The 5,000-nt window shown below is 53.0% G+C and overlaps 1 non-coding gene across 1 annotated transcript in view; it reads right to left on the bottom strand.

Annotated features, from left to right (window-relative positions):
- The window catches only part of LOC124742992, a 1,909-nt gene extending 336 nt beyond the window's left edge, over window positions 1–1,573 (bottom strand). The window contains exon 1 of the ribosomal RNA XR_007010330.1: window positions 1–1,573. This exon is cut by the window's left edge and continues 336 nt beyond it. This is a non-coding gene — a ribosomal RNA (small subunit ribosomal RNA).
- Between the last annotated feature and the right edge of the window lie 3,427 nt (window positions 1,574–5,000).

The following is a 5,000-nucleotide window of genomic DNA, read 5'->3' as shown; positions in this document are numbered from 1 at the left end:
CGCGCGTGCGGCCCAGAACATCTAAGGGCATCACAGACCTGTTATTGCTCAATCTCGTGCGGCTAGAAGCCGCCTGTCCCTCTAAGAAGAAAAGTAATCGCTGACAGCACGAAGGATGTCACGCGACTAGTTAGCAGGCTAGAGTCTCGTTCGTTATCGGAATTAACCAGACAAATCGCTCCACCAACTAAGAACGGCCATGCACCACCACCCACCGAATCAAGAAAGAGCTATCAATCTGTCAATCCTTCCGGTGTCCGGGCCTGGTGAGGTTTCCCGTGTTGAGTCAAATTAAGCCGCAGGCTCCACTCCTGGTGGTGCCCTTCCGTCAATTCCTTTAAGTTTCAGCTTTGCAACCATACTTCCCCCGGAACCCAAAAGCTTTGGTTTCCCGGAGGCTGCCCGCCGAGTCATCGGAGGAACTGCGGCGGATCGCTGGCTGGCATCGTTTATGGTTAGAACTAGGGCGGTATCTGATCGCCTTCGAACCTCTAACTTTCGTTCTTGATTAATGAAAACATACTTGGCAAATGCTTTCGCTTCTGTTCGTCTTGCGACGATCCAAGAATTTCACCTCTAACGTCGCAATACGAATGCCCCCGCCTGTCCCTATTAATCATTACCTCGGGTTCCGAAAACCAACAAAATAGAACCGAGGTCCTATTCCATTATTCCATGCACACAGTATTCAGGCGGGCTTGCCTGCTTTAAGCACTCTAATTTGTTCAAAGTAAACGTGCCGGCCCACCGAGACACTCAATAAAGAGCACCCTGGTAGGATTTCAACGGGGTCCGCCTCGGGACGCACGAGCACGCACGGGGCGGTCGCACGCCTTCGGCTCGCCCCACCGGCAGGACGTCCCACGATACATGCCAGTTAAACACCGACGGGCGGTGAACCAACAGCGTGGGACACAAATCCAACTACGAGCTTTTTAACCGCAACAACTTTAATATACGCTATTGGAGCTGGAATTACCGCGGCTGCTGGCACCAGACTTGCCCTCCAATAGATACTCGTTAAAGGATTTAAAGTGTACTCATTCCGATTACGGGGCCTCGGATGAGTCCCGTATCGTTATTTTTCGTCACTACCTCCCCGTGCCGGGAGTGGGTAATTTGCGCGCCTGCTGCCTTCCTTGGATGTGGTAGCCGTTTCTCAGGCTCCCTCTCCGGAATCGAACCCTGATTCCCCGTTACCCGTTACAACCATGGTAGGCGCAGAACCTACCATCGACAGTTGATAAGGCAGACATTTGAAAGATGCGTCGCCGGTACGAGGACCGTGCGATCAGCCCAAAGTTATTCAGAGTCACCAAGGCAAACGGACCGGACGAGCCGACCGATTGGTTTTGATCTAATAAAAGCGTCCCTTCCATCTCTGGTCGGGACTCTGTTTGCATGTATTAGCTCTAGAATTACCACAGTTATCCAAGTAACGTGGGTACGATCTAAGGAACCATAACTGATTTAATGAGCCATTCGCGGTTTCACCTTAATGCGGCTTGTACTGAGACATGCATGGCTTAATCTTTGAGACAAGCATATGACTACTGGCAGGATCAACCAGGGAGCTGCGTCAACTAGAGCTGAGCAGCCGGCCGCCCGGGAGTGTGTCCCGGGGGCCCGCGCGAACACGCAAGCGTCCGCTCAATCATTCTGCAAACAGGAGGAGGCTGAGCTCCCCTGCACAATACACCTCGAAACCCTCTCAGGTCCCGGCGGCGCGCAGCGCCGTCCCAAGTACTTGGTCGGGTTCGAGAGAGGCGCAATCGCCCGGAGTTAGGCGAGTAGACGCTTTCGGTGCGACCACCCGTGCTCCCAACTGAGCTTGCCGCTGCCGACAGAGGCCCGGGAGCGTGCTGTCGTGGCATTGCCGGCGGGAGACAACACGCGCCACCTACGGTGACCGGCAGCTCCAACGCCAGCGCCACAGAAGGACAAAAGCCCCACTTGGGTGCCGAAGCGAACTCTCCCAGCACAGCGCACGCGCCAACACATCCGCACAGCTGCGATACAAACCACCAGCGAGAACCGCTGGGGCGACCGAGCAGCAGACGGCGTCGCGGCGCCGAGCGCCGGGCGGCAGCGCATCCTCAACGCACACAGTCCTCAATCGGACCAGCACACTGAAGATGTCCACCGCGCTTCGCACCGGGCCCGCGAGGACCTACTTTGGCCGCACGGCGCCGCGCGCAGGGTGCGCCGGCGCGCAGCTGCGACGCCTGCCGCGTCCGTCGGCCGGCGCGCCTGCCACTGGCCGCCCCCACCAGCCGGCTGTAGCGCGTGCGCCCACGCACCGCGCGGCCAGCACGCCGGGAGGCGCCCCCTCACCGGCCGGGGACGGTCCCACCCAGCCACCGCCGCGTATCGCTTCACACCCAGATGCCGTTCAGTTTCGTCGGCATGGTGGGTATCGCTGGAACAACCGGTTAGTACCTCAACCTATCGTCGCCATCACCGATTCACCCCTAGCGAGAACAACCGCACCACAACAGGTTACCATTTGTTCATTTGCGTAACTTCACCAGAAAACGCAGGCGTCCATCGCCATTTGCAACTTCCACGATTATTGCATGCCTGTGTCAGGTGTCACGCCACACTACGTCTGCCCACATACACGCAACAAAATGTGCACGCCTAGACAATACGTGGAAGGTGGCCCCCGTACGTATGCGATGTCCATTGCTCGAACGACTGTCAACCGGCCTCTGTAGCATGTCGCAGATATGGAACGCGGTGCACCATGCCATCACGGTGTGTGAGGAGAGACGACTAGGTCCGAATACATCAACAGACAGCTCATGCTGATCGCCATCCACGGCGTCCGTTCCTCCCACACGTCTCTATGGCGTACCACACTGCAATCCAGCTCTCATAGGGAGACGACACGTAGCTGCGTGCACAATATTTGCACTGTATGGTCCGCCGTTTTTGGGCGCAGTCGTTGTACGGTCACACATGTGCCACGATGTATCATTCAGTACATAAGGACGAATGTGCAGTACAGATTGTGGTTTACGCGTACGACATTAGCGGACAGTTGACACAGGCCGCACCACAACGTAGCCTGAGTACGTCGCATGCGGAGGGCATTGAACATGCAAAGTTCTCACCAACCAGCTTGCGAAGGCAGGGGGCAAGGTGGGGACGTGGGGAGGGGCGGCATGTACGTCCTGCTGCCATCCACATTACAGTGTACAGCAGGAGCATGTGGAAAGTGAGCAAGACTTGCAAGGTGTTTAACATGAAGCGATACACAGGGGAGCGGGGAGTGCGAGTAGCGAACTATATTGCGAGGGTTGCGGGTGGGCAACACTACACTAATTGAACGAGTCGTATAACAATTACAGAGCAGGTTTAGGCGACAACGTGGGTTACGTTAGGCGACAACGTGGGTTAGGTTAAGGCACGACGTGGGTTAGGTTAAGGCACGACATGGGTTAGGTTAAGGCACGACATGGGTTAGGTTAAGGCACAACATGGGTTAGGTTAAGGCACAACATGGGTTAGGTTAAGGCACAACATGGGTTAGGTTAAGGCACAACATGGGTTAGGTTAAGGCACAACATGGGTTAGGTTAAGGCACAACATGGGTTAGGTTAAGGCACAACATGGGTTAGGTTAAGGCACAACATGGGTTAGGTTAAGGCACAACATGGGTTAGGTTAAGGCACAACATGGGTTAGGTTAAGGCACAACATGGGTTAGGTTAAGGCACAACATAGGTTAGGTTAAGGCACAACATGGGTTAGGTTAAGGCACAACATGGGTTAGGTTAAGGCACAACATGGGTTAGGTTAAGGCACAACATGGGTTAGGTTAAGGCACAACATGGGTTAGGTTAAGGCACAACATGGGTTAGGTTAAGGCACAACATGGGTTAGGTTAAGGCACAACATGGGTTAGGTTAAGGCACAACATGGGTTAGGTTAAGGCACAACATGGGTTAGGTTAAGGCACAACATGGGTTAGGTTAAGGCACAACATGGGTTAGGTTAAGGCACAACATGGGTTAGGTTAAGGCACAACATGGGTTAGGTTAAGGCACAACATGGGTTAGGTTAAGGCACAACATGGGTTAGGTTAAGGCACAACATGGGTTAGGTTAAGGCACAACATGGGTTAGGTTAAGGCACAACATGGGTTAGGTTAAGGCACAACATGGGTTAGGTTAAGGCACAACATGGGTTAGGTTAAGGCACAACATGGGTTAGGTTAAGGCACAACATGGGTTAGGTTAAGGCACAACATGGGTTAGGTTAAGGCACAACATGGGTTAGGTTAAGGCACAACATGGGTTAGGTTAAGGCACAACATAGGTTAGGTTAAGGCACAACATAGGTTAGGTTAAGGCACAACATAGGTTAGGTTAAGGCACAACATAGGTTAGGTTAAGGCACAACATAGGTTAGGTTAAGGCACAACATAGGTTAGGTTAAGGCACAACATAGGTTAGGTTAAGGCACAACATAGGTTAGGTTAAGGTACAACATAGGTTAGGTTAAGGTACAACATAGGTTAGGTTAAGGTACAACATAGGTTAGGTTAAGGTACAACATAGGTTAGGTTAGGTTAGGTTACACGTTGTTGTAAGGAAAGGTGTAGGGGGGGGCGGGGGCGGCAGGTTCGTTGATAGTGATTATAGTAAGTGAATGCTTGTGACATGATCAGATTTGTCACGTCAGGATGCACCTTTGGCTTATTAGAGGCGGCGCTCCAATTCTATGCTTGTGTCAGACCTGTGTCTTTGACTCATGTCATTGTTTGTGCGCTGTGACAGGAGGTACTATTGTGATGTTGGGTGCACCGTTGTATAGGACATGTGTGGGTGTTGGTGCCTGATCTGCGCAATGGTGGATGTCGAAAGGGTGGGATATTGTATTTTCCGCATGGACCTCCTGGTCTGGTTGTGATAGTGTGGATTGTGTAATGTGGCGGAGAGGATGCACTGGATGTTGTTCCATGCTGGTGCTTACATATTGTATGTGCGCCCGTTA

Source organism: Schistocerca piceifrons, unplaced genomic scaffold (assembly GCF_021461385.2).
Source record: "Schistocerca piceifrons isolate TAMUIC-IGC-003096 unplaced genomic scaffold, iqSchPice1.1 HiC_scaffold_2404, whole genome shotgun sequence".
Classification (NCBI taxonomy): Eukaryota; Metazoa; Arthropoda; class Insecta; order Orthoptera; family Acrididae; genus Schistocerca; species Schistocerca piceifrons.
The sequence above is the reverse complement of the archived record's forward strand: the minus strand, read 5'-3'. Positions and strand labels throughout refer to the sequence as shown.